Source organism: Ambystoma mexicanum, chromosome 8, assembly GCF_040938575.1.
Source record: "Ambystoma mexicanum isolate Mex_15411 chromosome 8, UKY_AmexF1_1, whole genome shotgun sequence".
NCBI classification, from domain to species: domain Eukaryota; kingdom Metazoa; phylum Chordata; class Amphibia; order Caudata; family Ambystomatidae; genus Ambystoma; species Ambystoma mexicanum.
The window spans coordinates 1,209,341,095-1,209,355,852 of NC_090929.1; the positions used below are offsets into that span (position 1 = coordinate 1,209,341,095).

The 14,758-nt window shown below is 52.9% G+C and overlaps 1 protein-coding gene across 2 annotated transcripts in view; it reads right to left on the minus strand.

Annotated features, from left to right (window-relative positions):
- Nucleotides 1-14,758, minus strand: part of PCGF5 (polycomb group ring finger 5) — a 1,257,849-nt gene that overhangs the window by 1,201,985 nt on the left and 41,106 nt on the right. The gene's annotated exons all lie outside the window — the stretch shown is intronic.

Genomic DNA, 14,758 nt, shown 5'->3' on the forward strand with positions numbered 1-14,758 from the left:
CCACAGAGCAGTGATCCAGGCTATGAAAGACAGATGGCCTGTGGCGGCCATTCTTGCAACGGAGGACGGGACTATAGAGACAATGTTGAACACCGCCGAGGGAGGCCACGAGACCTCGCGGCTCTATGAAGCCTTAATGTTAGGCACGACCGGGAATGAGCTCAAGAGCAGAGGAAAGTGGGAACACGAACTGGGCCTGGAATTTGACGACAAAGATTGGGAAGGAGTAACCCTCTATCACAAGAAAATCTCCAGAAACGCCCGCTTACAACTTATACAACTATACATCACCAACAGGGCTTACCTAACTCCGGAAACTATATCGAGTTTCAAGGGCGCCGCAATCCAGCTATGCCCTAAATGCAATGAGCCGAGGGCGGGAATGACTCACATGTTCTGGGGTTGCCCAGCGATACGCTCTTTTTGGACACAGGTGCGGGAAAGGGTGGCAAAAGCAGATATTGAACTGGAGGTGCATGACCCTGTGGCCTGCATCCTGGGCAGATACAGCCGTGACCACAAAAACAAGCCCCTAAATAGACTCAGAGACTTAATTTATATCACGGCGAAAAGACGCATAGCCATGGGTTGGAAGAGCCCCAGAGGCCCGATCGAAGCGCAATGGTGGAACGACCTCACAAAGTGGATAGCTGCCGAGACCGGAGCATGGGAAACCGCTATCCATGAACAAAGGCTGGACTCCAGTGAGGAATTACACCGCTGGGTGTCGCTGACCGTGCCTTTACTCCACCCCAGAGCGGTGGACGACCCCTCAGATGGATCGGCCAGCCCTGACCTCTAAACTGGCTTAATTTTGAACAGTGGAGTTGACCGGGGTCCTGAGGGTGGGGGAGGTGTGGAGGGTGGTAGTGGGGAAGTTATGGACGTGTAATACATACACAATACATGATAAGTTTGTGGTCTGTTAATCTGTTGAAAATCAATAAAGAAAGTTTAAAAAAAAAAAAAAAAAAAAAAAAAGCTAAGAGCATCTCTCGTAGCTCCTGGTTCGCCTACTGTAGCTCCTGCCTAGAGGGTGATACCCGACACCCAGGAGCTGGTTTTAGTTCTTCCTCATCGAATCTCAATTTCAAACCTTGGGGGCGGTATAGGAACTAGACGCTGATTTGAACCAGACTGTGTAATGGTATTGTTTTTTGATACCGTCTTGAGTTTCAGGAAAGCCACAGTCAGTCATAAGGTCTGCTCAAATATGTTGCATGTAATTTGCCAGAAATCTGCTCTGTTTTGCTTATTTTCTTTTACTGCACGTAAATTTGACTTTGCATTCCCTCTGTGCATTTGGCCTTCCAACATGGCCGTGAAAACCTCCTTGCCAGCCTCATCCATTGTGCCTGGCCCGGCTCCCCCTCCCATTGGTTGCCCTTGGCTTGATCAGTCAATTGCAGAAACCGGGAGGCGGGAGCCGGCCCATTCAACCAAGGCCCTTGACGAGGCCCTTTCATTCATGACCTTGTTTTAGAGGAAGATCTAGATATGCTATTTCTGACTGAGACATAGCTTAAGGATCCCACGGGTCCGGTTTGTGATAAACCTGTGGTGGAAGGATACATAATATATCATCAGAATGGAGAGAGCGGGGTTGGTGTGGGGGTTGCTATAATAACAAGAGAGTCAATTAACCTATTTAAGGCATCACTGGTGGGGGGCGTGGCTTGGAGCCGATGGAGGGCAGTAGCTGATCTGCCGGGCTCCGGCCGAGACGCCGCTTCCTGATCCTTTTTCTCCGGTACAAGAGTGGTTGCAGCCAGCGGAAAAGCACGCATCGGTGGGGGAAGTGCTCCCCATTAGGAATTACTCGAGTGTTGGAATTTTCGGAGCCCCCGTGAGGAAGAGCGGGCTCCGGATCCCACCCTCCCCTCCGCCGCGCATTGATCCAAGATGGCGCCTGGCACAGCTTCACGCAGCCCCTGAACCAGCGTCCCCTGACGGAGCGCTTTGGGGATCGGCAACAAGGCCGGGGGGGGCGACCCCTGTCTGACACTGGTTCGGAATCGACACAGGCCCCCAGGCCCCTGACTCCGTTACCCCTGGGCTGGCCCAATTTATGCAACGCGGACTACAACTAGAACCACGTGGATGGCACCACATAAAGAGAAGCTCGCCACCTCTGAGAAGCAGCACCCCGCCCCACGGCCATCACCCGAATGACCTGATTCCAGCCGAAGCACTCGGGGGCCCTGAAACTCAAGGTGCGTGAGCCTACATAATACCCTTTGGTGGGCCCCTGACCACCACCGCACCCTTGGGCCGCCTGCACTTGGCTCCCCGACTCGGCGATCTACGTCCAGCGGCTTCAAGATGGCCACCAAGAACAAGAGCAGGGCCGCCACCATGGACTCCTTTGTCTCGACCAAGGCGAAGACTTCCACCCAGTCCAGACCTAACCTCTCCGAAAACACTCATCCGAACGAAGGGGAGGTCAACGACAATCGCTCTCAGATATTGGATGCCATTGCCTCACTGAGAACCCACATTGACTCCAAGATTGATGAGTTCAAAATAGACATACAACTCATCCGCCAAGATGCCCGCAACTTGACGGAGAGGGTAACGACCGTCGAGAATTCCACGACGGAGCTGTCCGGGGCCAACACAACCCTGAAGTCCGAAGTCTCCGATCTAAAGAGGAGGGTCGCCTTCCTGGAGGAAAGGGCGGAGGAAGCCGAAGGACGGGCCAGACGGGGGAACATCAGGATCCTGGGTATCCCGGAGGGAACAGAGGGCCTAAACACCACATCCTATGTCGAAACCCTTCTGCTACAAGAGATCGGGGCCGGAAAACTAACCCAAGGCTTTGCGGTCGAAAGGGCACATAGATCCCTCCAGAGACGTCCTCCCCCCGGCTCGCATCCACGGCCAATAATAGCCAAAATATTGAATTTTCAAGATAGAGAAACCATCCTACGGCACTCCAGGGAAGCAGGTCCCATTGAAAGGGGGGACTCAAAAATTACTATTTACCCCGACTATACCCAGAAAGTGCAGAGGGAAAGGAACTCATTCGTCCCGATCAAGGCGAAGCTTCGCCAACTGGACATTAAATACAGGCTGCTGTACCCCGCGCGCCTGAGAATTGTTTATAATGGGCGAGCGATATTTCTCGAAAACCCGGAGGCGGCCAATATGTGGCTAGAAGATAACAACCTAGCCGATGGCAAGGATCCTCCTCGGAATGATGATTAAGTCCCGAGTCTCCTCGCACCACCAGTAACCGGACCCCAGCAGGTAATCCAAACAACAGTTTAACTTACGGAAGCGGCCCTCGCACGGCCCTGCCGCCTCGCACCAACCCTACCCCCAGCAGAAAATCCAATTGGGCCAGTTCACCGCCCGACCCAGCTCACGCCCGATTCCCGGATGGGTTCAGACGGCTCGAGAGCGCCTGAGCACCGCGACAGTGTTGTAGTCGCTGGGCGCACCAGTTTGTGTTATGTTATTAGTTTAGTTGGTTTTGCAGTCTACGAATCATCAATGTTGGTAAAGTATAAGATGGTGGCAAGTTACGACACAAGACTTCATGAACCAGGGGCCCCCCGCCCGCAGAACGCCACCTGTGGTTCGTTGTGCCACCGGGCCAGCGGGCCAGAACTCCAAGACGAATTCAGAACACCGATCCGATGGCGTCGCAACTTGTTGTGATGACATGGAATGTGAGGGGAATGGCTTCATACCTCAGAAGGAACCGCGTGCAGTCCTACCTCAGGAGGAAGAAGGTCTCGATTGCGCTATTACAAGAGACCCACCTTACAGCGGACTCCATGTCTAAGTTAACAGATCGATGGGATGGGACCACGAGGGGGTCTCCTTACTCCAAATATGCGAGAGGCGTACTGATATGGGTGAACCCGAATGTGCCTTTCCAGCTAGAAGGCTGGGATTCTGACAAGGAAGGGAGATATACATCAATGTGGGGCACCATAGAACAAACCCCAGTGTGCTTCATTAACACATACTTTCCGCAGCATGGAATCCCGTCATACTTAAGCACGTTGAGTGCTAGACTGGCACAACACCGAGGCAGGACTTTCGTGTGGGGGGGAGACTTCAACTGCGTCATGGACTTAAGCAAGGACAGATCGCGCCCTCCTCCTCAGCCAAGCAATCCCGCATCCACCTCCTTGACGGAAACACTCGACCAGCTCAAACTGGTAGACATCTGGAGAGTGCAACATCCAGAGGCCAGAATTTACTCACACTACTCAGCTCCACATGGCGTCCACACAAGGATCGACTACTTGTTTGTTGATAAGGAACAATCTCCACTGGCCACATCCACTGAATATTTGGGGAGATCGATCTCCGACCACTCCCCGCTCGCCATGCATTGGCAGCTGCGTGGACCCAAACCTCCAATTCCCATGTGGAGGATGCCTACAGCAGCGTTGGATGATCCGGAGTTCAGAGAGGACCTTGCTGAGAAGCTAGAGGAATATGTCGAAATCAATAAGGGATCGGTGGCTACCTGGTCCACACTGTGGGAGGCCATGAAGGTGGTTACCAGGGGAGAAATCATTTCAAGAGCGGGCGGAACCCGCAGACAACTACAGTCCTCTCTTGAGGCCCAGGAATTAGAGATCGCAAGACTAGAGTCCGCCCCTGACATTTCCCCAGAGTCCGAGAAGATCCTTAAAACAGCCCGTATGAAATGTCAGGAATCATGGGTCAGACTGGAGAAATTTGACTTCGCAACACATACCGCCAGATCCCACAGCGAGTCTGACAAACCCGGCAGATTGCTTGCCTGGCTCTGCAAGCGGGAACACCCTAAACACCTGCCAACGGAGATAAAGGACGAAAAAGGAGTAACACACAAGACGCAGATGGAGATCAACGAGACTTTTGCTAAGTTCTACTCCAAATTGTATGCCCACGAGTCGCAGGTGCCCGCTGCAGAATTAATCGAAACATTGGAGGAGATAGGCCTCCCTCAAATCTCCAGCGAGCAGAGGGAGGAACTGGACTCGGAAATCACTTCCGAAGATGTGACAGCGGCCATCAGATCGCTCGCCAATGGCAAAGCCCCCGGCAGTGATGGTCTCCCGCCCGAATTCTACAAGACCTACGAACTCATTCTCACCCCCATCCTACATGAAGTTTATCAAGAAGCCTACACAAATGGCATCCTGCCCAACACCATGAAAGAGACCATAATTATTCCAATGCTCAAGCCGCACAAGCCACCCACCGATTGTGATTCTTATCGACCTTTGGCCATGCTGAATTACGACAGCAAGATCCTCACTTCTATATTAGCCAACAGACTCGCCAGAGTGGTAGGATCCATAATTCACGAAGATCAAAATGGATTCGTCCCAGGACGCAACACCACGGCCAACCTCAGGAGACTACAACACATCATGGCCGAAACCCACGACCGAGAGGAGGACCTGGCGATACTGTCACTTGATGCCATCAAGGCCTTCGACTCTATCTATTGGGAGTGGCTTGTGGAGGTTTTGAGGGGCTTCGGCTTCGGTGCGGGCTTCATCAGATGGATCCAGGTACTTTATAATTCGCCAATGGCAAGGGTTAAAACAGGCAGAATTGTCTCGGGATCCTGGGCAATACAAAGGGGCACGAGACAGGGGTGCCCACTCTCGCCCATGCTGTATATATTGGGCCTAGAACCAATAGCCATATACTTTCGCCAACAGTTTTTTGATGCGGGCATTAAGGTGGGCAACGCTTACAACATAATTTCATTATACGCGGATGATGTACTTCTCTACTTGAGGAACCCTGAGCTCAACGCACCCACAACGCTAGAAGTTCTCGATAATTATGCAAAGTACTCAGGGATACGATTCAGCAGACACAAATCAACTGCATTCCCCCTAGCTAGCCTGAGGGGCATTGCAGTAGACGACCTCCCGCCTATCGGAATACAGTGGCAACCTGACAAGTTTCGGTACCTGGGAATCAATGTGGGTCACACCCCGCTACTCACACACGAACATAACACTATAGCAGCAGTCACCGGCCTTCGGCGTTCAATCAAATTTTGGTCCAAACTACCACTGTCAATGGTGGGTAGAGCGGCGATTGCCAAAATGATAATCCTTCCTCGATTCCTGTACTTCTTTGCCAATATTTGCCACTATGTTCGCCCGCCTTTCTTCAAGACACTAGAGGCCATCATCAAGGACTTCTTGTGGGGTCCGCGCAGACACAAGCTCACACTGGCCACGCTGTCTCTCCCACATAAGGAAGGCGGAATAAAACTCCCAGACCTTCACCTTTACTACTTGGCGGCCCAGCTCAGTCACATTACGAAGTGGCTGTCTGATGACACATCGGCCGAGCTGGAACTACTCAGGCAATCTTCCACAAACTTAATCCCCAAAGAAACTCTATGGTTTCCCCCTCGGCTACCTCCCGAAACTCCGCTGATTGTCAAGCTGGGCAGGCAGATATGGGCCAGGGCCTGTCACATAAGGCAAGTGAAACATCCGTACTCACCGGATAACCCCATAATGGTGGATGTGTGCAAGTCGGAGGCGGAACTTCCCACTCCCAGGAGATGGGAGGAAGCAGGCATATATACATGGGGAGACATGTTTACTGATGGGGAATTCAGGGACTTCGAGTCGTTGCAGAACATTGAAGGACTATCCAAGGGCCAGTTCCTCTGGTACCACAGGATCAAACAGATCGCTAAGAAGCAGTGGAACAGCTGGCCGGAAGAGCCCACCCCAGACCCACTGTTACAGGAAATGCACGACCTCTCAGATGGATGGAGACCAGTTTCCAGACTTTACAGCAGACTCATAGACAAGCCTAACCCCAAAGGTCAGGCACTGAAGGCGAAATGGGAGGCAGATCTTGAATCACCACTTACTGACAAGGAATGGGAGAGAGCACTGATCTACCCCAAGAAAGTGTCCCGGAATTCCAGATTCGGACAAATACAGCTGAATGTCCTTTACCGGACATATATGACTCCCCACAGGATTGCCTCATTCAACCCGAAAATACCCCCGACGTGCCCATGGTGCGGAAATGACAAGGCAGACATGATCCACATGTTCTGGTCCTGCATCAAAGTGAAATCACTCTGGTTCAAAGCCAAACAATCCTGCGCAGAAGCTGGCATGGTAAGATACGACTGGACGCCCGGAGAGTGCCTACTAGGTATATATCCTAGACCGGGCAAATTTAAACATTTGGTGAAATTAATGGACATCTCATGCATTTTGGTCAAGAGAACAATAGCGATGGCCTGGAAGACTCCAGCGGGCCCCAGCCATGCTCGGTGGCTGAGCGAACTGGCGAGATGGACGACTGCTGAAACCAGGGCCTGGCAAGACGGGATCACAACCAGCGGAGAAGCCACAAGTGGAACCCTGGACTCCTGGAAAGCCCTCCTGAGTGACATGCGCTTCAAGGCAGACTATAAGCCTCCCTGAGGGACTGTAGCGTCCTACAACACCTGATTTTTCATACTGATACAGAGATGGAATTACCCAAATCTGTTCCCCTCGCTTCCTGTAACATCGGAACTATAATTTTTACTTGCCACCAAACATCTCACAATTAGCGCTACATGTAGACTGCTGTGGTTTTGGTTGTTCTCACGTTACTTTTTTTTGTTGTATCGTTTCTTTATTACTACACTCGTAAGTTTGTAATGTTTCTCACTTTCTTGAAAAAACCAATAAAATACTTTACAAAAAAAATAAGGCATCACTGGTTTGCACTGGCTGTGAATCCCTCCACCTTAAATACTCACCCACCCCTAAAGAATGTCTTAACTTTGTCGTGATATATAGGCCTCCTTCCCTTGTGTCAGACTTTTGTAGTGAAATCACACAACAGTTGAACACTCTGAAATCCACCAACTCGGCTATGCTATTGTTGGGGACTTCAATAGGTGGCGCGGAAATCCTTTGGACAAAGAAGCAATTCTTCTTGAGAAATCAATGAAAAACATTGATTACACAGTCCAAAATAACGAACCCACAACGAAGAAAGGAAACCAGCTAGACTGGATTGTTATGCAGAACCTTAATATCCAGAACATAGTAACTCAGCCGTGCATTTGGTCGGACCATTTTAAAGTTTCCTTTGAAATACATCTGCATGACATACCAAAACCAAGCCACAGCCCTCACATCAGGGTACAGAGCAGAAATGTTAAAGGCTTAGGCCCAGATCAGCTGGAATAAAGATAGCCAATAGTTTTCAATTGTGACCAAATGCTGAAGCAATACACCAACCATATAATGATAATGATAATGATTTGTTATTTATATAGCGCCATATACATGAAGTGGTGGACAGTATGCACCCCTCAAACTAAAAATGGTTAGGAAGAATAACGACCATCGGAGCTTGTTCGATAACCAGCTTTGTGAGCTCAAGATGGAGAAACTAAAACTGGAACGGATCCGGCAAAAAGATCTGTCGTTAGACAACAAAGAACGCTGGAACTGTGTTAACTCTAAATACAGGAGAATTAGAGAGGCCAAATACAACTATTATAACGAGCACATTGAAGCTGCACCAAACTCAAGTAAGCTCTTTGACATTCTTAAATCGGTCGAAAAACCCAAAGTATTATCCCCTCCATATATCCCATCTGAGGAGGACTGTGAACTGGTGCAAAAGACATTCTCGGATAAAATTCAGACAGCCTCCATTATTCTTGCTAGAGAAGCCTCCAAGGGGATCCATCTACCCTTAGAGGTGGAACCGCAGCAGCAGGAATTAGTGACCTTCAATTTTCAATCCATCTCAGAAGAAGAGACGATTAAGGTGCTGACGAAGATTAAACCCTCCTCCTGCGCAGAAAACTTAATTTCTCCTAAAATAATCTTGGAAAATAAGGAACTGTTCGCCCCAGTCCTGAAAAAAAGAATCAATGCCTCCTTCCGCAATGGCATTGTACCCCAAGGTATTAAGAATGTTACCATCATGCCCCTGGTCAAGAAACCTGGCTTGCACCCTAAGGACCCTGGTAACCTGCGTCCGATAACCAACACTAATTTTATCCTGAAAATTATAGATAAAATAGCAACGAAACAGCACCAATTACGTGTTGAAGCCAATAACATCCTGCATGAGCAGCAGTCAGGTTTCTGTGCTGTACACAGCACGGAAACCTGATTATTTGACTTACAATCATGTATGCTTTCAATTCTGCATAAGGGAAAGACAGGGATGTTAATGTTACTGAATCTAAGCACGGCATTCCATCTGGTGGACCATCATTTTCTACAGCAGTTCTTGGAGAAAACGACTGGATGCTCCAAGGCGGCACTGGCCTGGCAGATCCTGTTGCAAGAATATACTGGGGAGAGAAGTTCTGTAAGCCAGCCCTTATAAGCGCAGGGGTGCCTCAAGGAGACAGTATTTCCCCCCTACTTTTTAATCTCTTTATGAAATACTTATGCGTACTGTTGGAATCCGTCGGCGTATATTCCACCAATTACGCTGACGATACACAGCTGGTGTTAGAGTTAGAGGGTGATTATCAAACATATAGGGCTAAGATTGCAACACAGTATGGCATAATAGATAGGTGGGTGGAAGGCAGCTGTATGGGCCTAAACAGCAAAGAAAACTGAGCTGATGATATTCGGTTCCCGACAAGCGAGAAGCGAAGTTAGGAGTACAATATGAGGCGTTTGTTGTTAAAGATTCATGTATTAAGGTAGTTGCCCAGGTTAAAACCCTGGGGATGAAGATGGAGGCGTGTTTGGGAGTAGAGGCCCAGACTAACTACTTTCATAAAAGTAATGCTTATTACATTTGTCTCTTGAAAGCCATCCGACCCCCTCCTCAGTGAGAGGAACACGGCCACTGTTGCCAGGGCCATTATCTTGTCACGCATGGATTATGGTAATCCACTGATGCTGGGTTCTACCAAGAAAGGCATTGAGAAATGCCAGATAATGGAGAACAATGCGGTACGCGTGGTCAAAGGGATTAACAGAAGAAACCAGTGACCGAAGGAAGGAGAGGCACTGGCATATTTCAGGATTAAGTTCACAAGATACACTCCCAACAGACCACTGAGATCTGAAGCACATGGCTGGCTGCAGGTGCCGCCGGTCAATCGAGGAATGGGTGCCGGGAAATCATTCCCAGTGCGGGCGGCTCAGCAGTGGAACAAGCTTCACCTGGCTATCCGCCTTGAACCAAATTATAGAATTTTCAGGAAGCACCTTAAGACACACCTTTTCAAAGAAAAAAAGAAAAAAACAAAAATAACCTCCAACCAGACAATCTAGCATCTTTTGTCCTGTCCGGCCTGCGTCCTGGTTTCATGTTACTACACCCTGATGCCTGCTGGTTTTCAGCACATTACAAACGCATAAATAAAATAAAATAAATAAATGTCGTCAGCCCTCTGGATTGTGATGACGCAGCGCTGCTACATCCCACAGCCGCAAAAGCACCCGATTCTTCTTCCACCTGAATTTACTGGCATCCAGGGTAAGCCTGGGTTTATTGTTTGAAATTGCGCACAGCAATTGTGCATTTGTTCTCCGATCCCGAAATCTGCTCTGCTTATTTTCTTTTACTGCACATAAATTTGACTTTGCACTCCCTCTGTGCATTTGGCCTTCCAACATGGCTGTGGAAACAGCCTCGCCAGCCTCACCCATTGTCCTGGCCCGGCTCCCCCTCCCATTGGTTGCCTCTGGCTTGATCAGCCAATTGCAGCAACCGGGAGGCGGAAGCCGGCCCATTCAACCAAGGCTCTCGACGAGGCCCTTTCATTCATTTGTTCAGCCCTCCGGATCATGATGACGCTGCGCTGCTGCATCCCGCAGCCCCAAAAGCGCCTGATTCTTCTTCCACCTGAGTTTACTGACATCCAGTGTAAGCCTAGGTTTATTGTTTGAAATTGCACACAGCGGTGCAGTTACTTCTAAAATTTAAAACCCATGTGCATTTGCCATTGTGCAGAACTGCCTGTTCTCCGATCCCGAAATTTGCTCTGCTCTGCTTATTTCTTTTACTGCACATACATTTGACTTTGCACTCCCTCTGTGCATTTGGCCTTCCAACATGGCCGTGGAAACAGCCTCACCAGCCTCATCCATTGTGCCTGGCCCGGCTCCCCCTCCCATTGGTTGCCTCTGGCTTGATCAGCCAATTGCAGCAACCAGGAGGTGGGAGCCGGCCCATTCAACCAAGGCCCTCGACGAGGCCCCTGTCTGCTCCCTGTCCGCTTCAGGAAACTTCCCACCCCCCTCTGTTACCCCGTTGTGTCTCTCAGTGCTCCCTCTCTGGTCCCCCGGTGTGTCTCTCACTGACCCCCACACCCTCTTTGGTCCCCTGTTGTGTCTCTCAGTGCCCCCCCTCTGAGACTCTCAGTGCCCCCTTCGGTGCCCCGATGTGTCTCTCACTGCCCCCAGCGCACCTCTGGTCCCCTGTTGTGTCTCTCAATGCCCGCCCCTTTGGTCCCCCGTTGTGTCTCTCACTGCCTCCACGGTCCCCTGTTGTGTCTCTCAGTGACCCCCCCTCTGGTCCCCTGTTGTGACTCTCAGTGCCCCCTCCCCCCTCTGATCCCCCGTTGTGTCTCTCAGTGCCCCCCTCTGGTCCCCCATTGTGTCTCTCACTGCTCCCCACCCCCTCTGGTACCCTGTTGTGTCTCTCAGTGTCCCCCTCTCTGGTCACCTGTTGTGACTCTCAGTGCTCCCCTCCTCCCTCTGGTCCCCCGTTGTGACTCTCAGTGCCCCCACCCCCATCTGGTTCCCTGTTGTGTCTCTCTGTGCCCCCCACCGCCCTCTCATACCGTTGTGACTTTCAGTGCCCCATTACCCCTCTGGTCCCCCGTTGTGTCTCTCACTGCCTCCCACCCCCCTCTGGTCCCCTGTTGTGTCACTCTGGGCCCCCCACACCCCTCTGGTCCCCAGTTGTGTCTCTCAGTGCGCCCCTCCCCCCTCTGGTCCGCTGTTGTGTCTCTCACTGCCCCCACGCCCCTCTGGTCCCCCATTGTGACTCTTTGTGCCCCCCCTCTGGTCCCTCGTTGGGTCTCTCACTGCCCCCCACCTTCCCTCTGGTCCCCCTTATGACTCTCTGTGCCCCCATGTCCTTCTGGTCCCCCGTTGTGTATCTCAGTGTCCCCCTCTGATCCCCATTGTGTCTCTCTGTGTCCCCCTCCCCCGTCTGGTCCCCTGTTGTGTCTCTCAGTGCCCCCCTCTGGTCCCCCGTTGTGTCTCTCACTGCCCCCCACTCTCCTATGGACCCCGTTGTGTCTCTCTGTGCCCCCCACACCCGCCTCTGGTCCCCTATTGTGTCTCTCAGTGTCCCCCTCCTCCCTCTGGTCCACTGTTGTGTCTCTCACTGCCCCCACCCCCTCTGGTCCCCCGTTGTGACTCTCTGTGCCCCCCACCCGCCTCTGGTCTCTCGTTATGACTCTTTGTGCCCCCCACCCCCCTCTGGTCCCCTGTTGTGTCTCTCACTGCCCCCACGCTCCTCTGGTCGCCCATTGTGACTCTTTGTGCCCCCCTCTGGTCCCTCTTTGGGTCTCTCACTGCCCCCCAGATCCTCCCGGTTCCCCGTTCTGACTCTGTGCCCCCCATGTCCCTCTGGTCCCCCGTTGTGTATCTCAGTGTCCCCCTCTGTTCCCCGTTGTGTCTCTCTGTGTCCCCCTCCCCCCTCTGGTCTCCTGTTGTGTCTCTCAGTGCCCCCCTCTGGTCCCCCGTTGTGTCTCTCACTGCCCCCCACTCCACTATGGTCCCCGTTGTGTCTCTCTGTGCCCCCCCATCCGTCTCTGGTCCCCTATTGTGTCTCTCAGTGTCCCCCTCCTCCCTCTGGTCCCCTGTTGTGTCTCTCACTGCCCCCCACCTCCCTCTGATCCCCGTTGTGACTCTCTGTGCCCCCCAAACCCCTCTGGTCTCCTGTTATGACTCTTTGTGCCCCCCACCTTCCTCTGGTCCCCTGTTGTGTCTCACTGCCCCCACTTACCCGGTGTGCCTCCCTGCGCTCCCCCACCCCCTCTGATCCCCGTTGTGTCTCTCAGTGCCCCCCTCCGCCCCTCTGGACCCCCATTGTGACTCTGTGCCCCCTCTGGTCCCCTGTTGTCTCTCTCAGTGCACCCCTCTGGTCCCCCTTTGTTTCTCTCACTGCCCCCACCCCCTCTGGTCCCCCGTTGTCTCTCTCTGTGCCCCTCACCCCCCTCTGGTCCTCTTTTGTGACTCTCAGTGCCCCCCCTCTGGTCCCCTGTTGTGTCTCTCACTGAAACCCCACTCCCTCTGTTCCCCCATTGTGTCACTCTGTGCCCCCCCCACCCCCTCTGGTCCCCCGTTGTGTCTCTCAGTGCCCCCCACCGCCCTCTGGTCCCCTGTTGTGACTCTTTGTGCCCCCTCTATATGATATGATGGGTTATTTATAACGTGGTTAATACCCAAAGGATTCTAAGCGTGGACCCGGACATCGAACCTGTGTTGCTCCGTGTCGCTTCCAAGGCAAGCACGTTGCAGCTGAGCCATCCTCTTCTCTGGTCTCCTGTTGTGTCTCTCACCGCCCCCCACCACTCCCCCTCTGGTCCCCAGTTACGACTTCCTGTGTCCCCCACGCCTCTCTGGTCCCCCGTTGTGTCTCTCAGTGCCCCCCACTCTTGTCCCCCATTGTCTCTCACAGTGCCCCCTCCCCCCTCTGGTCCCCCGTTGTGACACTGTGCCCCCACCCCCCTCTGGTACCCCATTGTGTCTCTCTGTGCCCCCAACCCACCCCTCTGATCCACGTTGTGTCTCTCAGTGCCCCCCATTCCCCCTCTGGTCCCCCGTTGTGTCTCTCAGTGCGCCCCCCCCCTCTGGTCCGCTGTTGTGTCTCTCACTGCCCCCACGCCCCTCTGGTCCCCCATTGTGACTCTTTGTGCCCCTCCTTTGGTCCCTCGTTGGGTCTCTCACTGCCCCCCACCTTCCCTCTGGTCCCCCGTATGACTCTCTGTGCCCCCATGTCCTTCTGGTCCCCCGTTGTGTATCTCAGTGTCCCCCTCTGATCCCCATTGTGTCTCTCTGTGTCCCCCTCCCCCGTCTGGTCCCCTGTTGTGTCTCTCAGTGCCCCCCTCTGGTCCCCCGTTGTGTCTCTCACTGCCCCCCACTCTCCTATGGACCCCGTTGTGTCTCTCTGTGCCCCCCACACCCGCCTCTGGTCCCCTATTGTGTCTCTCAGTGTCCCCCTCCTCCCTCTGGTCCACTGTTGTGTCTCTCACTGCCCCCACCCCCTCTGGTCCCCCGTTGTGAGACTCTGTGCCCCCCACCCGCCTCTGGTCTCTCGTTATGACTCTGTGCCCCCCACCCCCCTCTGGTCCCCTGTTGTGTCTCTCACTGCCCCCACGCTCCTCTGGTCCCCCATTGTGACTCTTTGTGCCCCCCTCTGGTCCCTCGTTGGGTCTCTCACTGCCCCCCAGATCCTCCCGGTTCCCCGTTCTGACTCTCTGTGCCCCCCATGTCCCTCTGGTCCCCCGTTGTGTATCTCAGTGTCCCCCTCTGTTCCCCGTTGTGTCTCTCTGTGTCCCCCTCCCCCCTCTGGTCCCCTGTTGTGTCTCTCAGTGCCCCCCTCTGGTCCCCCGTTGTGTCTCTCACTGCCCCCCACTCCCCTATGGTCCCCGCTGTGTCTCTCTGTGCCCCCCCCATCCGTCTCTGGTCCCCTATTGTGTCTCTCAGTGTCCCCCTCCTCCCTCTGGTCCCCTGTTGTGTCTCTCACTGCCCCCCACCTCCCTCTGATCCCCATTGTGACTCTCTGTGCCCCCCAAACCCCTCTGGTCTCCTGTTAT